A 25849-nucleotide genomic window follows, 5' to 3' on the forward strand; every position below is an offset into this window, starting at 1 on the left:
CGCTAGTGTTAATTGCGTGCGCGGCGGTGTCAGCCACGTCCAGTGCGCACTTTATGGAAGCATTGGAGATAAGCTTTCCCTCTTGTATTAACATTTCTGCTGCTTCCTTATATTGATCGGGCAAATGCTGTAAAAGGGTCTCTAGAGTATCATAGTGTGCCCTGTCATAACGCGCTAGTAGCGCTTGCGTGTTGGATATGCGCCACATATTGGCTGCCTGCGCTGCCACCCTCTTCCCTGAAGCCTCAAAGACTTTTGATTCCTTGTCTGGGGGAGGAGCATCACCCGTAGTCTGCGAGTTGGCTCTTTTGCGGGCATTGGAGACAACCAGGGAATCCAGAGGCAACTGTCCCTTAATATACGTTGGATCAGTGGGCGCCGCCTTGTACTTTTTGTCGATTCTCGGGTTGATGACCCTCGCCCGGGTGGGCTCTTTGAAAAGACTGTAAAGACTCTGCCAATGCTGAAGGGTGTGTTAAAGCACGCGGCTGAGGTGTTCAGAGACCGAAAAGGTGTCAAAGAGGAAGTCGACGTCCACTGGGTCAGCATGGAGCTCGACGTTGTGATTGGCTGCTGCCCTCTCGATGAGGGCATTGAAAGCTGCAGAGTCCTCTGTGGGGGAAGTCTTGGCTGAGAAAAGCGGAGGCTCCTGTCCAGAATGTGGGTCCCCAGGATCGTCACCTGCAGACCACGGTTCAGTCACATCCTCTGGGTCTGTGTAGACGGGATAGCTGTACTCATCCTAGTCGTCACCTTCACCTGCCTCTACATTTGAATGAGTGGGTGAGAGTTCTTGAGCCGGTGGCTAAATGGGCTCCATCAAAGCAGAGGCACCAGCAGAGCCCATCTTCTTTTTGAGTGGAATCTTGTACGACTCCAATTGTGGTTCAGGGGTGATCTTTCTCTTTAGGAGGGAGAGTCTGCCCGTGTTGGCGTCGATTAAAAGCTCCTGACGCTCCTCCTCTGCAAGTGGACGTTGCCGTGGGCCCGGGACCACTAGCGACTGCTTCGGCGTCGAAGAGACCTTCTTGGGCACTCCGGCCCCCGGTTTAGCCGCGAAAGCCTTCGGCGCCGTCTTAGGCGGCAAGGTGAAAAGTATCGGCGTAGGCGCCTTCGCCGGTATCTCCAGAGGCTTGGGTGGCACAGGGTCCTTCGGCTCGACTGCTGCGGCCCCCTCTCAAATTCGTTGTAGGGACTCCGTAACCTTTTTTGTGAAGGAGGCGGATGGACGCGCCGGCTCGACAGTCTTTTGCGGCTTGTTTTGGAGCGGCGACCGACGATGCGCCCTTCGGAGTCGACGCACTCGGCGTTACCCCCTTTGGTTTGTCGAGTGGAAGTGAGGCAGAGAGGGACTTTGGGTCGTCCTGGCGCTTCTTTGGATCGAGAGTGGACTTCTTGGGGTCGTCGACCGTCTTCTTGTGATCGAGTCGACCCTTGCTGGCGTCGACCGTCTTCGGCGCCGATGCGGCTTCGTCAGACCCCTTAACCTTTGGCTTCGATGCAGTAGCCTTAGGGTCGGCCATTTTGGCGTGGCTCTTCGACTCGACGGCCATCTTCGATTTCTTCGGCGCTGAGGCCTCCGAAGTCTTCGACCCGACCAGCGCGATTCGCACTTTCGGTTTCGATATCTCTGGCGTTGAGACCGTAGGTTTCACTTTCGGTTTTTGAGGTACCGGGAGTGATTCGGTAGCAATGTCCGTGGCCGGGCCGGAAGGCGGAGCCGTGGAACGTACATCAAGGTCTCGGGTAAGGCCCAATGGCGATCCCTCGACCTGGGCCTCAGGACGGTGGACGGCCCCGGAGCCAGTCTGAGGAAGCTCCTAGTCCGAGCTATCCTCTACGGTGGCAAGGGCCCCGTCGTCGTCCCCTACCTCCTCGACGACTTCATCGAAATCATCGGCCTCTGCGTCATAGTCGTCCTCGGCCTCCGACGTGGGGTTAGATTCCGTGATCTCCTGGATATCGTCGTCCCCGACATCCCCTGCATCAAAGATGTCCGTAGGTGGAGGTGCAGATTGCTGGGCCTCCAGGCGCGCAGCTCGACGGAGCTGGAGTGTCTTTTTGGACCGGAACCTGGAACAGGCCATACACGTGGCCTCGTCATGGTCCGGCGACAAGCACTTGTTGCACACCGGGTGTACATCGATATGCGGGTACTTCGAAGCACACACCGGGCATCGTTTGAATTTACTTCGTTCCATGATGAAGAGGTCGGAGCGTCGATTAGGCCCTTCCGCGCCGAAAGCACGCGGAAGAACAATGTCGGTTCGGAGACGAGGAAGTTACGAACCCGAACGAAAGACAATACCGACCCAAGTCCTAAAGACCTTTTGGTCTCAAAAGTAAAGTTAAGAACTATCGATTCCGACAGAAGGGGACCGAACACATCCGAACCCAATGGCGGAAAAAAACAATCTGGGGATGGAGTCGATGCCCATGCGCACTGTAGTCCAGGGGAGGAGCCACCTATCTCGTGATACTTCAAAGACTCTTCCAGGACAACAATGTGCAATCATCCGGACCCAACACTAGGCGGCGATCTATGCACAGATATGAATTCAGCAGCCCACATGCCTCGAACCTCCGGTTACCTCTGCTTGGAATAATCCTGTTTGGCCCGTACATAAAAGTGATAATAATTTTTGGCGTATGACTGTTGATTACCGCGAATTGAATAAACAAACACCCCCTTTGACTGTTGCAGTACCAGACATAATTACTTTAATTGAGAGAATTCAGAAGCATCCAGGAATATGGTATGAGTCTATTGATATTGCTAATGCTTTCTTTTCAATCCCAATTTCCCCCGAGTGTCAGGAACAATTCAGTTTTACATGGAATGGACGTCAAATGACGTTTAGAAGTATTCCCCAAGGTTATGTACACAGTCCTACAATCTGTCATCGGCTGGTGGCGGAACATTTATCTGAAATACCCGTAAATCCACAAATTCAGATGCGTCATATTGATGACATTTTAATTCAAGGTGAAACACAAGATCATGTACAAACTCAGTTACATCAAATTATTGATCATTTACGTGAAAAAGGTTGGGAAATCAATCCTGACAAATTGCAAGGTCCATCACAAAGTATAAACTTTTTTAGGCATCAATTGGCATAAAGGTAATAGAGAGGTGATTCCACGGGTAAAACAGAAAATTCTTGATTTTGCGGTTCCGAGAAACCGAAAAGAAGCTCAAAGCTTTATTGGTTTTTTTGGCTTTTGGAGTCAGCACATCCCACACTCGAGTCAGATATTGGCCCCTTTATACAGAGTTACTCGTAAAAAGAATGGGTTTGAATGGAGTAAATCGCAGCAAGATGCGTTTGATTTGGCAAAAGAAGCAATTCAGTATGCTTTGGATTTGTGGCCTGTGCGTGACGGTGATGTGGATCTGAATGTGTCCGTGCAAGGTCTTAATGCAAATTGGAGCTTGTGGCAAAAACAAGGCAGAAATAAAGTACCATTAGGTTTTTGGACTAAAAAGTTACCTGATGCTGGTGAGCGTTATACACCTTTTGAGAAACAATTACTTGCATGTTATTGGGCTCTGGTGGAAACTGAGCAATTGACTTTGGGGCATGATGTGATTCTGAGACCTGAGATTCCTATTATGCAATGGGTTTTGAGTTCGCCGAAAACTCATCGAATCGGACATGCTCAAGAGGCGAGTGTGATTAAGTGGAAATGGTATATACAAGACAGGGCACGTGTGGGACCGAAAGGTGTAGCATCATTACATGAGCAAGTGGCGCAGGCGCCATCGCTTGAGACTGAGAGTGATTGCTCCGTACCTGTAGTACAGGAATCCCCTGTTAAATGGGGTAAGCCATTTGATGATCTGTCCGCGGAGGATAGAAACCATGTGTGGTTTACGGATGGTTCAGCGAGGTACATAGGAGAGAAGAGGCATTGGAAAGCAGTGTCCTATAATCCCATCACACAAAAATTGCTGAGTACAACTGGTGAAGGAAAGAGTAGTCAATTTGCTGAATTATATGCGGTTTACCAAGTTTTAAAACAAGAGTTACCTGGTACATGTCATCTTTTTACAGATTCCTGGTCCACTGCTAATGGACTGGCAGTTTGGTTACCGACTTGGCATTCTCATAATTGGGAACTGCATTCTAAAGAACTTTGGGGTAAATAATTATGGCAAGAAATTTGGGAGATGCTCCCACAAAGTACTGTTACAATCTTTCATGTGGATGCTCATACACCAATAGATTCCCTTGACAAATTCTTTCATAACATTGCAGATGAGAAATCTAAAATTGCTGAGGCAGTGGTGGACATGCAAGATTCTGATTTGGCGGGATTGGCGAAATGGGCCCACCAGAAAGCAGGACATTTTGGAGAGAGAGCCACTAGCAGGTGGGCTGCTGACCGAGGAATTTATATTCCTTTAAATTTGATTAAAGATACAATATTGCATTGTCCTATCTGTCAACATTCTAGACAGCGAAAAGTACCCCAAATCGTTAAAGGACATTTACACCGAGGAAAATTACCCGCTCAAATTTGGCATTGATTATATTGGTCCACTCCCTATGAGTAAAAATTGCCAATATATTTGCACCATCGTTGATACATACAGTGGGCTTTTGGTGGCCTTTCCCTGTAATCGAGCTACTCAGGTAAATACCATTAAAACATTGGAATTGATTATGCTCTATTATGGTGTTCCAATTCAAATTCAATCTGATAATGCATCCCACTTCAAAGGAAGATTGGTGCAGGAATTTTGTGTGGAAAATAACATTGAATGGGTATTTCATATACCGTATTATCCACTGGCGGCAGGGCAGGCCTTCTAGAAAGAATGAATGGTTTGCTAAAAGATCAATTGCGTAAATTAACTGACAATAAATATAAAAAGTGGAGAGAATATTTGTTTCAGGCACTGTTGATTTTGAATAATCGTCCCTTTTTGAATGCTGAATCTCCATTAATGCGTTTATTTCCTCCAGCTATTGATGCGAAACCAAAACACAATTGACAACACTAAGGTATTGGGAAATTTCCCCTGAAGCATTAGCTCCATGCAGAGCGACCCCAGGTTCCGCAGGCTTAGATCTGCATGCCATGAATGACACTATCATAAAAAGCAGAGATCGAGTTATCATTGAAACTGGTGTTGGTGTTTGTATACCAACTGGAAATTTTGGACTGATTGCCCCTAGATCGAGCCTGGCCTTAAAAGGCATTCAAGTACTCGAAGGAGTCATTGACGGTGATTATCAGGGAGAGATTAAGGTATCCTGCTGAATAGCAGTGAAGTTGATTTATCGATTCATAAAACTGACCGAGTTGCTCAGTTGCTAATCATGCCTGTTTTCAGTGGTGAGATTCAGAAAGGCACTGCCCCAACTTTAACTGTACGAGGACAAAAAGGTTTTGGCTCCACAGATAATCCAGGAGCAAGAGTGTGGGTGCAATCGCCTAAAAATCCCCCTGAACAAGCTGAAGTTATTGCAACTGGTCATGATAATACAGATAATACAATACTCGTCATGAGACCAGGGAAAGATAGCTGGGAAGCTGTCCCGGCTGACAAATGTTATTTACGAGAATGAATAATGCCTGTATTTGATTTTCTTTCAGATCACTCTTTGGACTGCTGTTGCAGGATGTGCCGGCGTTGGACTCCTTTTGGCCTATTACGTCGGGAAAGGAGGGAACCCACAGACTTTGGTTGATTCGATAACCCGAGTACCGCGTTCCTTTGCTGCGTGGGATTCCTCATCTAATCTTTGGACCACCTTAGCTCGGAGAGTAACCAATTCTCCACATTTCTGTTTAACACCGATGCATTCGATGACCGATATACTAGCGACCTGTTTGGTTGCTCTCCTGCTTCGTTGGAGACTTTAGCCCGTACTTTTAATATATCAAATGCCCGTCCTAATATTATCCTTGGAGATTTTGCTACGCACGAATATTGTCCTTTATGTACTGTACTTTCAGATCCAACACCCCCGATTCATTCCCAAATAATCATGTATAATATCGGACAGGGTGATTTATGTTTTTTCCTTACCTGTGATCCCAATGCTATTACTGAATGTGTGTGTTTAAAATTGAAAGGCGCTACTTCCTTTACAGCTCATGAACGAACTTTGTGTTCCCGAAGAACACCGAAATTATGTACTTCTGTTAAAAATAATATGACCTGTAAGAGTTTAGTAGTTACCCCTAGCCATTATCGTACAATGCTGTTACCTTCTGGATGGCTTTTCTCTTGTGGTAATGCATCCTGGCCTTACATTCCCGCAAACATTTCTGGAGGACCTTGTGCCATCACTAGACTGAGCTTATTGATGTTTTCTTCACATCATAATATGCATTCCCGTGTTGTTCGTGATGCTGTAATGTTACATGACAATTGTGATTCTTCACTACATTTATTTTCTGAATATCTTAGTTTAGCTTTTTCAATTGTGGGTGTCCCTGCTTTAGCAGTCTATAATGCAAAGTCCATTGGGAAGGTGGCCTGTTGGATGGTTAAATCTATCAATCATACTTCTACAATTTTATCTGACATGTTACTGGACGCCCAAGGTGAACGCAGAGCTATTTTGCAGAACCGGGCTGCCATTGACTATCTTTTGCTCAAACATGGAGATGACTGTTCTGACTTTGAGGGCCTTTGCTGTTTCAATCTATCAGACCATACTAGATCCATTCAGGCTCATATTGACAAACTTCATGACTTGACCAAAGAAGTTAGAAAACACATTGACCAAGGCTGGTTGGACTGGCTCTTTAATTGGTTACCTGATTTACATTCTTTACGACAGATATTAGGGGGTATCCTGATTACTATTTGCATTTTAGTAGCTATTTGCTGTTTTATTCAGTGCATCCCTTCCTTACTGCAGACCTGTAGATGTGGTACTAGAAATAGATCAGTTAGTTTGGTTTCATATTATTCCTCTACGGATGTTAGTTCCATTTAGCGAATGATTAGTAGCCTAAAGTCAAGGGTGAAGTGTTCTGACCGACTTTTTGCCCCTTTTCTTGAGTGGAGGTGATTGAAGTTGACTTTAGTCTGCTATCATTCTAATAGGAGGATTAGAACCTTAGACAGGGCCTATTTACAAGGCGTTTAATGCAATCCCCTACCCTTCCCTTCATTTTAGGGCTTATAAATCTATGTTAAGGGATAGATTCCTTAGTATTAGTAGTAATCCGTCCTTTTATAAGAGTGCTAGTATATTTCTGATGGAGTTATGCTTACTTCGGGCCTTGTAGGCCTCAAACGGGAGAGACTCCATCTTTCTTCCTGCCCCGGCAGCTTGAGATGCTTCTAGGTCAAATGTAATGTTTTAGTTATGAGGTGTTGTTCGCTTGGAGAGAACCGGCTCAGGCTGGCCCTTATCGAAAGACTGTATTTTTCTTCGTGTCGAAGACATAACATCAGGCCGGCCGGCCGAGAACGTGTCCTTGGTACGGGGAGGTACAAGAATTTGGTGGGCGGCAGGTTACTGGCCGTAACTTTCCATGCAGGAACAAGCTTCCATATTAGCGAGAACATGAGGTAGTGAGTCAGTCAGTTCGTAGGCGGCAGCTAGTCGTTAGCATCAATGCAATTAATTATTTCGAGGCAGACAGTCGCCATCTTGAAGTCCAAGAAAGACCGAGAAGCTAATACTCTTAGAAAGATTGAAGTTATTTTAGTTGGAGCAGCTGGCGAGCTTTGACATTAAGATCAGAGCATACAGAGTGAAGCAGTTAGTCGAGAGAACGAATACTAGAATGGTAGAAACTGATTTATAAGATCGAAGCTGAAAAGTGAAGATAGTTTGTGATTGATAGGAGAGAGGAGTAGAGCAGAACAGCAAGAGAGTAGCTGATGAGATAGAGAATAAGAGGAAGGTTCCAGTGACTTGGAGGGAAACGGAGGAGACAGAGCAAGCGGTGCAGACGTGTATCCGTGACTGCAGAGGTGTGATCCTAAGACGAGCCAAGGCACAGACGAGAAGGGAACCCAGATGACTGCGGAGTCCAGACTTCATAGTCATAAGGTGACGTCGACCCTTTCTTATTAGTGTGCACACACATTCTAACCTTTCCTTTTCCTTTTCAGGCTATATGTTATAGTGCAGTATTATATTGTTGATATCATTAATGAATAAAGATACCCCAGTTCTTAGTAAAACAAGTGTGCATGTTTTATTATCTTATGGTAAAGTTAGCCTTTCTTCTAGTCAGATACTGTTATGTGAACAGATGCAATTCCCGTCCAGGTAAATGGTAACTGAATAATGAGGGGGAGAGAAGCTCTTGAAATAAGGAATAAGTCATGTGTAATTTGGCCATTCTTGTGTGATCCATAATATTGTAGTATTGTACTTCTAGTGGATAGTAAGAGATTCCCCAACATGGAGAGCTGAGGGTATTCATAGGAAAGTGATCGTCATGGTAAAGCGGCGTTAATGAGAGCACCGGAGGGAAACGGTGTTTAGTGAGATCGCCTCTAGGGAAAGCGGTGTTAATGAGAGCATTGACCGTAGTCGATGTGTATACCCACAGGATTGTGGCTTGTGTAATAATGAGAGCACTGGGAGGATACAGTGCCTATACCCACAGGATTGTGGCTTGAGTGAGCACTGGTTGTAGTCAGTGTTTAACAGTAAGTAATCAGAACTGCCTTAGGGTAGATTGGTCTGGGCTCATGTGGTCGCGAGACCATATTGTATGAGTGTGGTATTTTAGAAGATCTAAGCTTGTATATTGCTAATTCCCCATCCTTAGGTAGGAATACAGATACCTGTTGTAAATAGGTCCTAAGGAGGGAGGTGGTTACGTTTCGGCTGGGTTAGTGGTGTCTTGGTGAGCGGATTCTATCTGGTCCGAGAATCCAGTCGTTACAAGAAGCTGCAGATTGTCCCCCGACATTCAGTGGTACTGGGGTGGCATGGCTGGAGGGGTAGTCTCTAAGGGGAGGGAGTAGCCCCTTCCGACAATTTGCAGCACCCAACTGTCCGAAGTGATGGTGCGCCAGTGGGAGAAGTGATGGCAAATCCTGCTGCCCACTGGCGTTTGATGGGCCTAAAAGCTCTGACTAGGAAGGTTTTGAGGCGGATGCTGCGGGTGGAGGTGGACTGACCTGCTCGCTGGCCCCCAGCCCCGCCACGGCAAGGCCCACGTCAGTGGCCACCTCGATGTTAGCTTGTGGATGAACGAACGTACGGGGCACCCCTTCTGTGGCCACGAAAGGGACAAAAGGACGAAGTGGCCATTCGCATGGTGGAAAGGCCCAAGGACTTGGCCGTAGCCCAGGAGTCCTTAAAGCACTCCAGTGCATGATCTGCTTTGTCGACAAAAAGGAGACTGCCATCAAAGGGCATGTCCATAAGGGTGTTTTGGACACCCCCCGAAAAGCCAGTGGACCGCAGACAGGAGTGGCAGCGGAGCGCCACCGTTGTGGAAATCGATCTGCCTAGCAGGTCTTTGGTGTCCAGTCCACACCGTATGGTGAACTTCGCTGCATCCCTCCCCTCAGCAAAAGCCTGGGAGAGCACTGTCCGGGCCTCCTCCGGACACGGAGGTAGCACTCGCTCAACCGTATCGCACACAGAGTGGGAATAACGGCCCAAGAGGCATGCGGTGTTCACCGACCACAGCACTAAGCTGGCAGAGAAAACAGTTTCTTAAAAAACTGCTCCGGCTTCTTGGGGGGGTAAGGGAATGCGCTCTGGGAAGTAGAGGCCGGGATAACCAGACTCTCGGGGTGGGGTGGGTGGACAGAAAGGCAGGGAACCCAGGGCCGGGAGGTAGCGTCTGGCCACGTTCCTATCCACAGGAGCCCCTGTGGTGAGCCTGGACCAAGTGCCCTTAAGAATGTCAGTGAGTGTTTCATTGAAAGGCAGGCTCGTAAGAGCTTACTGCCGGCTGGAGCACTTAAGGGAGGAAGTTAGTCTTCAGGGCCACCGTAGGGAGTTAGAGGTCAAGGGCCTCGGCTGCCCTATCCAAAACCACACTATAGATCGCTCCCTCCTCCGAAGCCACAGACAGAGGAGACAGGAAGCCAAGGTCAGGCGATTGGTCAAGACCACTGGCATCTCCTAACTCTTCTGCCCAGTCCTGATCCAACTCACACTGCTGTGTGAGAGGGTCCTCAGACCCCACCCAGTCCTCCCCTTCCTCCATGGCCTGAGGAACAGGTCGAAAAGATGGAGGCTTAACATAGGGATAGAAATCTTCCATCAGTGTCGAATGAAGCCGGACCGGCGTCATGTTCAGTTCAGGGCTGAAACCGGGGCCGACGTCGTCCGAGGGACCGGACAACATCCCAGGCAGTACCGGGAGAGTCAACGCAGATCAGAGGAGTCATGAGGTCAACTGGCGTCGACCGGGATCCAGGCCTGGATCTTGGGGGGTCCTGCATCACCGGGGTCAAAGTCGTTGACGGCGCCCGGGCGAAGCGGTCGGCAGCACAGGGCAAGGCCACCCAGTTGTGCCCGCGGGGCTCTAAAGGCACACTGGCTGGGGACGACGGCCCAAAAATGGCAGCCATGGCTGCAAGAAAGTCTTGCACCTGGGCCAGAGTCGCTCCCGGACAGGGTGGGTAGACCAGGGTCGACTGCGCAGGCTCGCAGCAGCCGTAGGGGTGGAACCGCCTGCATCCTCAACCGAGTCGCGTGACCGACGAGGGGAAGTTTGAGAACAAGGACGCTTCAACAACTTTTTTTCGCGCGCCTCGACTTACCTGACCCCAAGTGCGAGGACTTGGAACTCTAAAAATGGTGATGGAGGCCCTGCGACCGGTCTCTCGACTTCCTCCTCGACCGGGACCTGGAATGGTGCGGAGCCGACTGCCGGGCTTCTTCGGCGCCATGGCCCACCAGTCGGAGCATGACCTAGGGTCATGGTCACGTTCCAGGCAGTAGAGACATGTTGTGGGGGTTGGACACAGACATCATGCGACGACAGGCTCCGCAGGACTTAAAACCGGGCATCCCTATTCGGCTCCAGGAGTCGATAGACTTGAAAAATTGAGAAAATCTCAAAAACTCAGTCAAAAAGAGACTGGGGGTACTTGTTCTTCCCGGATCTGCACTTGCTGGCGCGGAAAAAGAACTAACGTCAGCGCACGAGGGCGGCGTCCAAGTACCTGCGGCGGAGTCATCCAGGCGACCGCGACGACTAACGCGGAGCAGACCCACGCCACCTTCCGACGTGCAGGGGTACTGCTGGTGAAAACTTTCCCGATGCAGTCTGATGCATGGCTGTAATTCTATTGTAAGGAATCCATCACTAACGTGTTTCTTACATATTCTGGAAATACTAAAGTAACAAATACCTGATGTGATTCAAACTTCATTTTACAGATCAATGCACAACATTCTTCTGTTACGTTTTATACCTCTCAATCTCGATTTGTAGTGAATAACCAGCCGTATCGTTAAGGCACTCGCACCTCTATAAGAGGGCAGCTCTTTACAACAGATTTCATCCCAATTTCAGAGCAAAGAGCAGATTTCACATTCACAATCAGATGTCTCTCCTAGATGGTGCTGCAGAGCGTCTAGTCTAGATGAAACCACTAGTTGAGATAATGACAGAGAATCAAAGGTCAATATCACTTTGGGTGAAGTAGTGTTCAGTAGAGCTGTGCAAACTGAACAAAGATCTTTTTTACAAATAAATTTAAAAAAATAATCATACTGGGAAGCTCTCAGTACAGTACACAATGTTATACACTGTTGACTGAAGGGAAAGGACGCAGCACAAGCCGGAAAAGCAGAAACTGACTAGCTTGTTTTTCTAGTAGCGCAAGTATTTGTATTCCTGCAAACTTTAAAATGGTTTTCCATTTGCTCCCCAAATGGTAATACCAACCCAATCTTCTACTTTGTTAAAACTAGAAAATGTATAACAAGACTGTTTTGCTTTAATGTGTTGCAACCACCCAAAGAATTGAGAAAAGCCAGTATTTAATAAAAAAGGAACTTAGAGACTATCCAAGCATGTCAATAAACTGCCGAAGCCACCTTAACAGAAGCCACAAGGAAGACACTGCCAATTTCTAAAACTGGTAATGAAACAGTCAGCCATTTTAGTTTTGAACAGATGTAATTACTTATGAAATAATTGTATGCAACCTTATTTACACTCACTCTTAATTTCTTTTTTAAGTTTTTACACCCATTTCTACACTGAATACTGGTCAAAGAACTTAAGTGTTGCCAACAACCACGTACATGTATTTTAAAAATTACCTTAGAAAAAATTATACATACATGTCTAATGCTAGTTATAGCTTTTCTTACAAGACTCTTTGGCTTTCATTTAAACGAATCCATATGGAGTATTCCTCTTAATTACAGTCCATTTAGGTTTCTTTTCTGAATACAAGGTAGCACTCACTACTTTTATTTTATTTAAGGTACACCTATCAATTAATTAAATGGCACTCTGGGGGAAAATAAATGATATAAAAGTGTTAAATGTTTGCTAATGAATTAATCTACATAGTTGTGATATTTTAATCAATTCACCACAAATTCTTGCCAGATTAACTCTTAATTTGTAGCTCTTTGTTTAACGGGATTGTCCCTGTTCAACTAATTAGCTGCTACAATGCAATGTACAAAAACGTGAAGTAATAATGGCTTTTCATTTTTGTAGCGTAGCAATAAGCATGGAATTAATTTTGAATTACTTAAGATCATCTGACTGAAAAAGGAATATCCTTCATCCAGAGTATTTTTAGATACTACCTCACTTCAGATGATAGCGGTTTAAGTAAATCTAAAGTGTTAATATTTTCTTTTTGCTTGCAATAATTACTTTATCGACAAGGGCTTTATCAACAACATCCTAAATTCGCTTCAAAATGTATGTATACTTCTATCCACAGCAATCATTGACAACGCATATAAACAAGGATGCACAGTGATAAGAAAAACTGATTGGTTAGGAGCAGAGTGACTTGATGGTTTATTCAACATGGAGGAGACATCCATTTATTTTCTCTCATCAGGGTGGTCTTATGCAACTTAGCTGTAAACAATTTCTTACAAAATTGTCTGAGATGGTGGTACAACTGCTTTACTGATGGGGAAAGTTTAGAAACACCAATTTATCTCCCAGGTCACATCTAACCCCTTCTCAGTCTCTGATCTATATCTCTGTCCTTTAGAAAAAAGAGTGTGTTCCACAGATCTATCCCTAGCCAGAAGGTCACAGACTCCTTTGTAGATTCTTCACCAAATGAGATTTGGCATCCTTCATTTAAGAAGAAAAATCTCGTTTGTGATTGTCAAAGTCAGATGAATGCACAATTTCTTCAATATATGAAGAGCATGAGTTCACTTGTGTCACAGACTTGTTTTTAGCTACTGGTCCTCCGACTTAATCGGTGCTTTAATTATTTTTTTTAATGAATCATACTGCAATAACCATGTAATTTAAAGATTATAGGGAAGGCTTAAGGTCCAACCACCACACTGGCTGAGATGTAAAACCTGATTGAGGCGAATAAGTTATTTTAGAAAATTCCATTTTTCTTCATCAGAAGATTCTTAAATGCCATTTTCTTCATCAGAAGATTCTTAAACTGCCAAAACTAGTATGTGAAATATTCAATTATGGAGCATCTCAAATTCTACTATGTATCAAGAGATTACTTCAGAAAGAAAAGGGACTCGGACTTAGATAACACCTACAAATTTGCCATTTAGTTAGGAGAAGCCTAGTATGTGGGTGTCAATGTATACACCCACAATTGGCATGGCCCAGTTCCCTGAAATTAAGTTTAATTTGAATGCAAGTATGGGCACAAAGTTGCACAGCTTAGTTGTTTAAGATGCTTGTTCACATTGTTCATAATTCAACAGTATGGTCAGAAGTGGTATTTAGCCAAAACAGGTTTCACCCTGAATGGCACAGTCATGCAAGGTTTTTCTCAAGGCTATCAGAGCAAAATTGTGGACATAAAGAAATTATGTCTTTAAAAGGACTGGGACTCCATGGCTCTTCAATTCAAATTGTTTCAAGATTTAATTAGATCTCGATGGTATTTGCCAAAGGAAGAAACTGTTCCCCTTTAGTGGACTTAGATCCAGGAAGGCAAATACCTTGAACAGGAGAAAATATGGCTGCACATTTGCTGTAAAAAATAATCCTACACTCAGTGGTTTAACGAAACTTGAGGGGGTCCCACTGCAAGGTACCTGGAGGGACTCTTGCTTATGATTTAATCAGCAGCTCTTGGGCCAGTGTACTGTGATGAGGGGGCCCCTGCGGCTCGGGGCCCCCGCACTGCGGGGACCTGTATTACGCCACTGTCTATACCTCAGTATAGAGCCAGACGTTCAAAGAGGCATCTTCTTCGGACGGGTTGGATAGAGAGGAACGTGCTGGCAGGTTTACAAGGAGCTGTTTCAAAGAACTGCACTCCTAAGCCTGGCATCAGATGTAACAAGTGAAAAATGAATGCATAGAGAAAACATTGGAGGAGCAGGTCTTATTGCAATGTTCCTCTTAAAGCCACATAGTAGTAAAAGGTAAAACGTCTTCATAGCACATACAATGGGTTACTTGCATAAAACGGTGCATCTATCACAGTCCTACATCGAGTCTGCTTTTCCCATATATTTACATGTTTATAGTGTCTCAGCCGGAAAGTAAAATAGTCCGGTTTAACATTGTGAATGCAAAAATCAAACACTTTCTTTACTTCAAGCCTACCTGACCACCTTTCTATATAAATTGGAATAAGGTCTCACACACATCATTGTACTATGACACATTCTTATGTAGCGTCTTCTTACAGCTTACATACAGGGCTAACAAACCTCCTTCTACTTGCATGAAAGTCTTAAGTGTGGATGAAAATACAAAATTACATTCGAGCAAATCTAAAGTTCATTGCTGAACTACTTACTCAATAAAGAATTTAAGATTAGAGAAAGGCAAAGGCATACAACTCACTACCCCACTTTACCAAAGCACCTGTAAACAAAAGGAGTCATCAAAAGAGAGGACAACTCTTTCTGAAGGAGAAACAGAGTACATGGGGATCTGCTTAACCTGCCTGCTTGACAATTCGGATGCAAAAAGAACATTTGATGGACAGAATGCAGAACAATGTCATACATTCACCCCAGTTCAGAGACCTGGGCCTAAATCCATCGTTTTTTGCTCACCATGCCTTCCAGTTTGCACCAAGCCATATTCAAACTAGTCTTGACCCTGCACCCAATGGGAACAGTCCAGCCCGAACTGCCAGGCCAGGCCTTCCCTGGACTGGAAACAAGCATCCTAGGACCGGTTTTGGGCTTTCAGCCCTCATCAGCCATGATAGCTCGTGAATTCAGAGCATCTTTGTGGCAGACAGGAACATATTCTGGCAGTAGCTTTGGGTTGTTGATAGGAAGTCTTAACATAACTTTTAAGTTACATACTGATTTGGACATAGTCCTCCCTACTATGAGATAATATTAAATGAGCTCATTCACTGCCCTGTCAAATTCAGAAGAATATGCGATGTTAGACACGCTACATTTCAGGAAGGAAAAGTACACCTACCAAGAGAAGCTCTCTCATTATTCCACCTATCTATGTACAATCTCACCTGAAAAGTTTGATTCCTTTCCAGAGAACGGAGCTGCACAGCATGTAACGGAGTACAACAAATCCTGAACCTAACCAATGAGACCATTTGCACTGAGGAAGCCAGCAGCCCCCTAAAACCATCAATTTGGAGTGGAATTTTGCTAAATAAATGCCTCAAAGCAATTTGCAGGACCACAAATTCTCGCGAGGAGAAACGATCAGGCTCTGCATCATACCCAGCATTTTAGTAATAAGCTAGATGAGTAAGGGACCCCTTTCTGTTCTCAGTTTTGACCAAGAAGACTGGTTAAAAGGTGGTCTCACAGTCAGTAGAATAAACTCAGCAGGGCGGGTATAGCCCACACCAAGTAAAGGAACATATTTGGAGCGAAATGCTTCCATTTCACAAAACTGTGATGCAGCTCTCCCAAAGAAGTGCTTTTCTTGAATGGCCGGCTGGAGAGTCTTGCTATCAAGTAGCTAGCAATTTATGAGCCCTAAAGGCTTTATCAGTGATGTTCACTTCTCATTCCTTGGGTTGCATAAGAAAAAAACCTACTGCTATGAAAACACTTTATTCGAGAACAGTAAAGGACAAGCAAGCAGGATGCAGCCATACAATAATGGTTACAGCACCTGTGCAGAGATTACATTTAATGAATGGCTTGAACACTTCGAACATGTGGGTGCGAGGAATAGGCAAAAATTGAATAAAGAGAAACTTCTTCAAAATAACTTTTGAACATTTTAAGTTACTTCAGCATGAAGCATAAGCTGTAAAGACAATTTTGTAAATGAAGACATTCGCCAGATAGTGAGGGATAAACAGAGAAGTTGGGAAGAAACTGCTGAAATTTCGTAAGCATTCTGTAAGATGTACGTGTGGCGGGCATTACTATATTGTTTACTTCGTTAAGTGTGAAGCATTTCAGTGCAAACATTATCAACGTTATTCTCTACATGTTACACACTTCGACCACTACTAACCTTTTTTGTAGAAGAAAGCATTGAGGAATTTTTCTGCCTGCTTTTCCAGTCAAATGATTTTTGCTTGCTCTTGTCGATGAAGAGCTTCTTCTCCAGATTCCTAATTCGGTTCATTCAGACCTACCAAGTGCTCTAGAAAGTAATACATCAAGGAATGCAAATTAATATCATAATAAAAATACGAATATTGTACTTCTTACATGTGCACCACAATTCTCATTTTGTAGGCAAAAGCCTTACCTAAAAACATAGATGTATAGTATGGTATGGTATGGTACGGTACGGCAAAACTGGATACTCAATAGCAAACACATCTTTCTTCCATCCCAAATGGGAATCGAGCCCACAATCCTCAGCTTAGGAAGCCAGTTAGGGCACTGGGCTACATGGAATATTTAGAAGCCTGTAGTCGCAATTCCTGTCTAGCCATACAAAATGTTTGACCCACTCTCATATGTAAATCACTACTAGTCATGTATGAAACAAATAGCTAACCCTGTAAAATACCGCCTGATGTGGATATTAAAGTTTAAGATGGCAGAGTTTACGCAATTTGATAATTACTCAATCACACTTCAGTCCTAATGTGCTTAAGAGAGAAGACCTCGACAAAAGTAGATATACATAACAGCAAAAATATATCTTTCTTCCACCCCAGAAGGTCCTCGAACCCTCAATCCGTGGCTAAGGAGAAAAGCGCCTTATCGCACAGAATAGGCTTCTGCCATGAAACTTCGTATAATAGCTGCTTCCACACAGCGCACTACTTCTTAATGCGAGTTGAATATTTCTTCCCTTACTGTACATGGCTAGTGTTTCTTCTCTCATGCACGCTGCCAGATAGCAAAGCACCAACATAAAGTGCAATTGCAACTCAAGAAAGAAAACATATATGCTTCTGTAAATATTCAGAGTGGAATATACTTTAAACGTTCGGTATTCAGTGGATCCTGGGGCTCAGCAAGTGTTGAAGTTATTGCGTGTGGACTGCATCTTAGAGGAACATCACAACACTTCAAAAGCACATCTCTGGAGGAAGCATCACAAAATACTGAAGATCAACCATCAGATACTTACCTCGAAATACACCATCTCCCCTGGTCCAAATACATCTCACAGTCAGACGCAGAAACACATCTATATAATCTGAAGGTGAGGTAGAAGCATGAATAGCAAACAAAGGAACATGGAAGACAGGAAAGCGTGGGGGCGGGGGGGGGTTGGCGGAGAAACACCAAACAGGTTAAAACCATGTGTCCTCACCCGGAGTGCTTCACACAAAAAAAAGAAAAGATGGTTTCCAAAAAGCAAACACTGGTGGAGGCATGGAAACAGCCAGTCAGGGAGAAGTAAAGAGGGTATGCTGCACGGAAGAACAAACACAAGTTGGGTGGGCCAAATAAATTAAGTCAGAGAATAGAAAATAAAGTGAATGACAAACAAATGCAAGGGTAAGGAATAGGTGGCGTGCATTCCTATGTAAGCTTCCAGCATGTCCTCCAGAAGTCTTTCAGAACCAGACAGCTGGGCTGTCCGGTACGTTTTGACCTAAAAAGGAAGACTTCAAAGGGTCAGGGTGAGAATGTAAGGTGAGCTCCAAGGTCTTACAGGATGCAAATAGCTACCGGAGCAAACCCACCAATGTGTTTACACTGTAGAGCAAAAACGGAACACTCAAACCAGGCACTTCACAAGGCCATGATCAAATGGGGGACAAAGCTTTTAAGCTGGTCTTTAGTAACTGGGAAGAACTCTAATCAAGCCTTCAGCAAGCAAAAGGCTGTTCATGCATTGAGGAACCATCATGTTGGCTTTATTGGCACAAAGGGCAGTGGAATAGGCTTATATGGTGAAAGCTTATTTCTGGAACAGATACTGGATCACATTGAAGAAAAATCGGGAAGGAAGGAACAGGGTAGCAATTCTGGTCCTAATAGATGAGAGTTTACCCCTTAAGTACAGTATGATCCACTACCAGCCTGGAACAAATGTACTCGCTATTTGCATTGAGTAATTCCTTGCTGCCTGTCGTAGGACTATCAAGGGTAAAGTATCAAGGACAGTCTTGTATTGCTTGAACAAGACCTTCTCTCCATGATAAAGTAAATGACTATTTTCTTGTTAAGCTTCAAGAACTTGGGGGTTCAAGTGCTAAAAGTATATAGCCTGCTTACCCCGGTGGAACTCATCACTGGCTGGAGGGTGCCGACTTCCAATATCAGAGGGCCTGGAGACAACAGAAAGCAACAGCCCAAAAAGGCACAATGAAGCAACCGCTATTGCCGACCGCAGCATTCTTCAGGGTCGGGTGTGCATCACCACATTTGTGCAACTACAGAATATGTGTGCAATTTTCCTTCTGTTTTTTTCTTGGATCATTAAATAAAATGACTTTTTAGCACAAAAGCTCATGATAAAAATAAAAAAGGACCACAGGGTTGGGGATAATGGAGGAGCAGGTTGAAGAGTGAGTCGCGTCAGGTGAGGGACAATGGAGGAGCAGGGGAGGGGCTCAGGCGGGAAGGTGGAGTAGTGAGCGGAGGCAGAGGCCGAAAACTCAAGTGCAAACACCAGGCGGGGAGAAGCACACAATGGGAGAGATCACCACACAGGGGGAGTTTGACAAGGTACAAAGCACGAGAGAGTGAGCAGCAGAGAGGGCGAGAGCAACACTTGTGGGGAGAAGCACAAGAGAAAGATGGCGCTGGGGGAGTAGAAGCACATCAGAGGGAGACACCATGTGAGGGCAGAATCTGGCATGGGAGAAGCAAAAAAGGGAGACAGCTGGAAGACATCACCTCATGAGAGTGCCATAGACAAAGAAAAAGTAGTCCCCTAAAAGTGAGCAGTGGAAAGATACAAGTCGGAAAAAAAAAAGACGATCGAGGCTATAGAGAAGGGACAAACACAAGAGAAGAAACGCCATCAAATAAGAAACAAGCAAATAAGAGTGACAAAAAAGGCAATAGAAGGCAACTGCAGGCTACAAGCCCACTGAGTGCACATTAGGTCATTTGCAAGTAGACAGTTGCGCTGCCTGAGAGTCAGGATCTAACAAGCATTTACAATGCAATGGTCTTGGCAATATTATAGGTAGAGCTATTGGTATTGCTCATTATTTTTGTAATCTTTTTTGTATCCCTAAATAAATGGCATTGCCATTTCTATTGGCATTAGCTTTTTTTTGCATATGTGATACCTATTGCATTAGCAGAGAGAGAGTGAGGTATTGAAATAGAGGGAGAGTGAGGTAGTGAGAGAGAGTGAGGTAGATAGAGAGTGAGGTAGTGAGATAAGAGAGTGAGGTAGTGAAAGAGTGAGGTAGTGAGGGAGAGGGATGTTGTGAGGTAGTGAGATATAAGCATAGAGTGATGTTGTGATGTAGTGAGATAGAGAGAGAGGTCGTGAAAGAGAGAGTGAGTTAGTGAGATAGAAAGAGTGAGGTAGTGAGAGACACATGCACCAAATGCTACACACCGCTTGTGGACTTAGCACGTATGACGTGGAGCCGAGATAGGATGAACAATACTGGATGGTCATATTTGCAGAGCTGTCACACATGACTCACATCATAATCACACCCTCACCAGAACGAGCGCTCTTAGGTTATGTACATGACATCTCTAAAACCTCACGCCGCTTTGAGGCAGCAAGCACTCTCCTACACAAAAAGCAAGGCTTAACAGCCTAATCCACTGTAACACTAACTGTGAGCTATACGCTAACTGACAACCAATAGCATGTAGACCTTGTGACACATGGCAGCCATTGCGAGAAGAACTCCTTACGTTGGAAAACACCGTTAGCTCCCCATCTTAGCAAAGTCACTCCCTCTCAACACCTAAGAGGATATGCCAAGTAGTGCCATATGACGGACCTGCTTAAAAAAACCAGATTACTTTGCGGGTCTGCTGTGGAGCGAGCCCCAGAAACGTGCGGTTCTCTGGACCCACTGGGCACATGGCGTGAGTGTGAATAGACAGAAGAGTGGGGTAAGGGGGGTGAAATGTACTGCCTATTCATGTACTTGTAAAAAATTAAGACAATAACAGGTGCCTTTGTTACTTCAAAATAGTTTGAAGGAAAAAAAAAAAAAGAGGGAAATGTTGGGAGTATTGAGCATCCTCATGCGACTCTAAAGCACACCGATGCTGTGTTGTGTAATGATAGTCCCATGTTCGGTAGTAGATTGGTGCCTGCGTGATTCACAACAATGTTCGGCATCTTAAACACATGTCCAGCAACTGCCTGACACTCCTAGTTGTGGGGGAGTCTAAATTGCATATAAACTGTCAAGATACTTCATGGTGTCTGGCGTTACTCTCAATGGGGGCGTTGGGAAACTTCGGAGGACGGAGTAAGCAAAATGAGGCAAAAGTCCTAAAAAAAAGGCACAGAATAATCTGTTCAGTGTCCAATGACATCAAGAGTGTTCCACCTCATGCTTGCCAACATTCTGATACTCAAATAAGAGAATGTTTCATTTTTCAATTCCACGAAATACCGTACTAGAATTAATACCGCATTGTGTGCGGTTCTCCTCACAGCATGGATCTAGCGCATACCTGTGCAGTGCAACAGATGGCACATTTATCGCTAGCATAGAGTATGCAAGGAAAGGGAGCATGCTTTCTTACAAACCGGGGCGGGCTGCAGATTAAAGATTTTAGGACTTACCAAGGCGATCCCTTTCCTGCCTGCTACTTACTTTGTGGGCGCCACGTGGTCTACGGGTTTACCAAGGTTTACTTGGTGTTTAAGAGTGTGCGTGGAGGTTGGTGTAAGCAACGATGCGGGTGGAAGATGCTCTGGGTGCAGGAAGTGTCATGGAAAGGGTGAGCTGGTAGAGGGAAGACAGTCGGGAAACACATGCACGCTTATGGAGTGTTAGAACCTAACTAAATCAATGTACCTTAAGAATCATGTGGCTAGTGGGAGGACACTTGCCACCAACCGCAAACTGTATGGGAGTGACCGCACATATAACCAATTGTAACTAATGGGTGGGCTGTAAACCTGTTTTAATATTTTTCTTTTTAATGACAAGAGATTTTGCAAGCGCTCTGCAGGCGAAAACTAAAAAGCAGCGCTCCAAGGCTGCAGCGCGCTTACAGAGGTGCGGAAGGCCAAAGGTGAGAGGGTAGGTGAGGAATGAGGTACACTGGCACAGCAGGGCATGGCTCCCACCACAAACCGCTTGAGAAGCTGAAGGGCAAGGGTGAGGAGCACAAGGGCAGGGACGAATGCACAGGCAGAGCAGTGTACATCTCCCAGAACTGCAACAGGAGATGCCGAAGGGCAGGAATAGAGCTGCACCGAGATCAAAATGGGGGTTTCAGCGATGGGGGAAAAAAATAAAAAAACAAAATCAGAGAGTGTCAAGCAGGTCAGGGTAGTGGGAGAGGGAGCCGTGAGAGTTGGATGGCCAGGACGGAGACAACTTTCAGAGCGTTACCCTTACAGTCAGTCGAACCTCGGCGGCGCAGCCCTGTCCATGGTCAGCAGGAGGCTGAGAGGGGCATGCCGCTGCTTTGCTGCACAGCTCTCCACCGGGACTGCTTCCGTGCACTCTGCTCTCTGCTGCACAGGTCTGCGCCGGGACTGCTGCACAGCTATCCGGCCGGCCGGGGGGGGGGGGGGGGGGGGCAGGTCCCGTGCACAGTATCTGCTGTACCCGCCTGGAGATGGAGAGGTCCGGTGCACGCCTCAGCTTGGGACACAACACAGCTCTCCCACAGAGACAGTGCTGCGCACACTGCCGCCTCTGAGTGAAGTGCAGCTTTTCTTCACAGACCAGCCCTTTGCTCACAGATGGGACGGCGGCTGGCTCCTTCTCCTCCGCGGCGGAACTTCCGGCTTGCTTGTAGGCCGGCCTCCGTCCTCTCTCCGTTTGCCTGTCTTCCTGCCTCAGGGGTCCGCCAATAGCAGCGCAGCCCGAGCAGGAAGGCGGGCAGGAAGGCGGGTGCAGCGTGTGTGAATCCCGGGCCCGGCGGTAAAGTCTTTGGCAATGCTGGGTGGGCACCGGCCTTAAATTAAATGGCGATGTCCCTGGCAGGGTGGGCACCTGCCAGGGGACCCGAAAATCGCCAAGGAGCGGGGCAAATGCACGGCACAAACGGGGGCAGAGGCTCGAGTCTCACCTTCACTGCGGGGAAAGGAAAATGGCTGCAAATTTTTCGGAATCAGGGGCGTGGTTTTGCTGTTTTGAGTGACGCATGATGTCACTGTCTAAAGAACAGCAAAAATTACGCCCCCGAATCCGAAAAAGACGGGGCTTGTTTGGAGTGACGCATCTCTCCTCCAATGGCTGGCCTCCGTTTAGGAAGCCAGCCAGCCAATGGAGGAGAGACGGGGCAGGAAGGCGGGACCTACAGCGCTACTAAGAATCATTAAATCTCCGGCCTAAGACTGCGGCCTTCGACCTAAAAATATTAGCTGAGCTGTTACAGCTGTACAGATATCCGGAAGACTTTTGGGCATTTTGTTCAGTGTGTGAACAACAATCTGTTACAAAGTGTACTGCAACTCGAAGCAATGGACAGGTGTCTAGAGATTAAGACATCGGGATACTCATTAAAACTATTTTCTAATTTTATTTATTTATCAAGAAACATTTCTTATGTATTTGGATTGTACGACTACAAACGAGCTGAACACACTTCTCCAGCAACTCTTTCCCAGGGACATTTTTTTTTCCAATGAAAGACATTCTGAATCTTAGTGCTTCAATTCAGGGAACTACAGCCACTCCTCACTGCGAATTTCACCAAGAAGAAATACCGATTCCTCATTGAAACCAGTCTGTCTTTACAGGCGAAATTGTTTGGACTTTATTGGACCTCAATCATGGCTCACATTAAGACTATGGCTACACTTTCCACACAGTGTAAAAAATCCAATTTCCAGAAACATTTATCCTTCACCAGCATTCAATACAGCGAACAAAATACCACAGATTAAAACAATCTATCGTAGTGGCAATTGGGAGGCTAGATGTGAGGGATTTATTTGGAAATGAAATACAATCTTCATTAATGTTTGTTCCACTCTTATAGGTTAACAGCTGCTGTAGGCAAACACATTCTTCCAAAGGAAAACGTAAATACTTCGTGAATTGTTTAAAAAGTGCATTCTCAACTACCGCAATGGAAACAGTGTTTCTAGAAGACAAGTAACTCACCGTTGATTATTTGATAACAGTATTTTATACAGAAAACGACCTACATATTTTTATCTTGCTCAGAGGAAGTTAACATTTGTTGCCAGTGATTATTACTGCAAACTATTACACAGTTTCACTAAAGGTTACACAGTTTCACTAAAGGTTGCACCCTTTCACACTATGAGGACGCACTATTTAAAGTGCGCATTTAACCGAGAACAAAGTATTCCATGACAACTGCAGAAGTTGACTTGAAAGAAAGCACTTTCAATTTGCAACGACTTACAGATCTCACTACTAGAGAATTAGTCAATACACATTTCGCATTACCATTATTACCACATGGCAAGCCTAGGTCTACCACTGTAAGAATATTATTCCTATAACCGTTTGTTTTGATTTCATTACAAGATTGGAGGCTAGCAATATGCTGTCTACACCCAGAGAAGGGTGGTATACGTGTGCACTGATAGATCAGTACTCTTTGAACTTTTCTTGTTCCTAATATGCCACAGCAATTTAGTAGCCCAGCACAATTCCCCGCCCCCTCCAGTTCCAGCCCTGGGTCTGCCATACTCTTAAGCCATAATGAGAGAGCAGTGATTGCCCACATTGTTGGCCCATGCACCATAGAGCTACCAGCACTTAAAGTGTTTCCTCAGAATGGTGAGATCTAGCTTGCCTCGTTCAAAACGCCAGGTGATAAAAGGAATTCTGATGGATACATCTAATCACAAATTCTTCATCTTTAGAATATCTTCCTCTGGCACCAGGCGGGATCCTCAGAATTTTTCAACAGGTATCCAACTTGGCAGTAGATGGCGTTGTGCAGCTTCACACTGGCTATGTACGGCCTTGGAAATGAGTAGAGCTGAATATAGGCACCAACCTTTCATGCTGACATCAGTTCCTTCCTTACTTTCCGCACCACCCAAAAGGAACTTGGAGCTCTGCTCCCATCTTTTTTCGATCTTTGAAGTTTCCAAATAGTTTTCCAATCACTGTGCTAGGAAATAAGTGCATTGCAAAAACTACAGACTAAGCCACGGAGAGGCTGCGGCACGTAAATGCCAGTCAGACACACCCTCACCCCACCAAACCAAACCACAGTGAGACTTTGGGGCCTGGGCTCTGGTATTCACTCAAGGTTGTAACACAAATGTCCTCCCATGCACCCAAAGGTGATCAGAGACCAGGCAAAGTTGTACATCACTGAGCATAAGAAGTTGTGGACACAGCACCGGTCCCACTCCAGGTTGTAGGTCTGGACCAAGGCCTGGTTCCAGGACCACTTCACTTCTCACTAAAAGTCTTCAGCTTGAAGATCTTTCTGGATTCACTAGCGAACCCACCCACCTCCGCCAGAAAGATGAGGCTGGAGAAGGTGGAAGGACATGGAGTAAGATAGGAACGTTTAACTAAGACAAATATACGTGAAGAAGTTTACGTTGAAGGAAAGTTTAATACACATAGCCATGGATTCACCACAAAAGAGAAAAGAAAAAAGAATCCGAAGATGGCGCCCAAGGGTGGGAGCTTCCGCAGGAAGCGTGCCGACGTCACGAAGGTGCACCAAATGGTGGGACGTCGACGCCCACCTGGGCTACAAAAAAAAAAAGAGAAAAAAAGACTACGAATCCGGACCCAACCACCAGATCGCGGAATAATAGAGATTTGTTGATCCCGGGTAGAGGGCGTTCCTTTAGTCTAGTCTGCTGGTATGAGTGCGTGGGTGATGGTCTTTCTTGATTCGGGTAGGGGGTCCATTTGAAGATCTTGCGTAGGATGCAGAGGATGTTGGAACAGGTGGAGGAGACTGTGTTGATTTGTCAGGTCATGAAGAGGGAAGAGTCTAGTATGATGGAGGTTCCGAGCGTGGTCCGTAGGGTTGGGAGGGCTGCAGAGGGCCGTGGGCCATCATGTGTAGTCCCATGCAGAGGGGGAGGGTCCAAGGACTTCTGTCTTCTCCAAGTTGAGCTTCAGGCAGCTGCTTCTCACCCAGGCCACAATGTCCTTCATACCTTCCTGGAAGCAGAGTCTGGTTGTGATGGGGTCCTTGGTGAGGGAGAGGATGAGCTGGGTGTCATCGCCATAGGATACTATGCTGAGTCTGTGCCATGTAGATGTTGA

At 45.5% G+C, this 25849-nt stretch overlaps 1 protein-coding gene across 2 annotated transcripts in view; it reads right to left on the reverse strand.

Moving 5' to 3' along the window:
- LCOR (ligand dependent nuclear receptor corepressor) overlaps window positions 1-25849 on the reverse strand; it is a 317352-nt gene that overhangs the window by 254159 nt on the left and 37344 nt on the right. For both annotated transcript variants that reach the window (XM_086922634.1, XM_086922633.1), the window contains exon 2: window positions 16558-16689. The gene's annotated coding sequence lies outside the window, so the exon portion shown is untranslated. The remainder of the gene's footprint in view (window positions 1-16557; window positions 16690-25849) is intronic.

The sequence above is a fragment of the Lissotriton vulgaris genome, chromosome 5 (genome assembly GCF_964263255.1).
Source record: "Lissotriton vulgaris chromosome 5, aLisVul1.2, whole genome shotgun sequence".
Classification (NCBI taxonomy): domain Eukaryota; kingdom Metazoa; phylum Chordata; class Amphibia; order Caudata; family Salamandridae; genus Lissotriton; species Lissotriton vulgaris.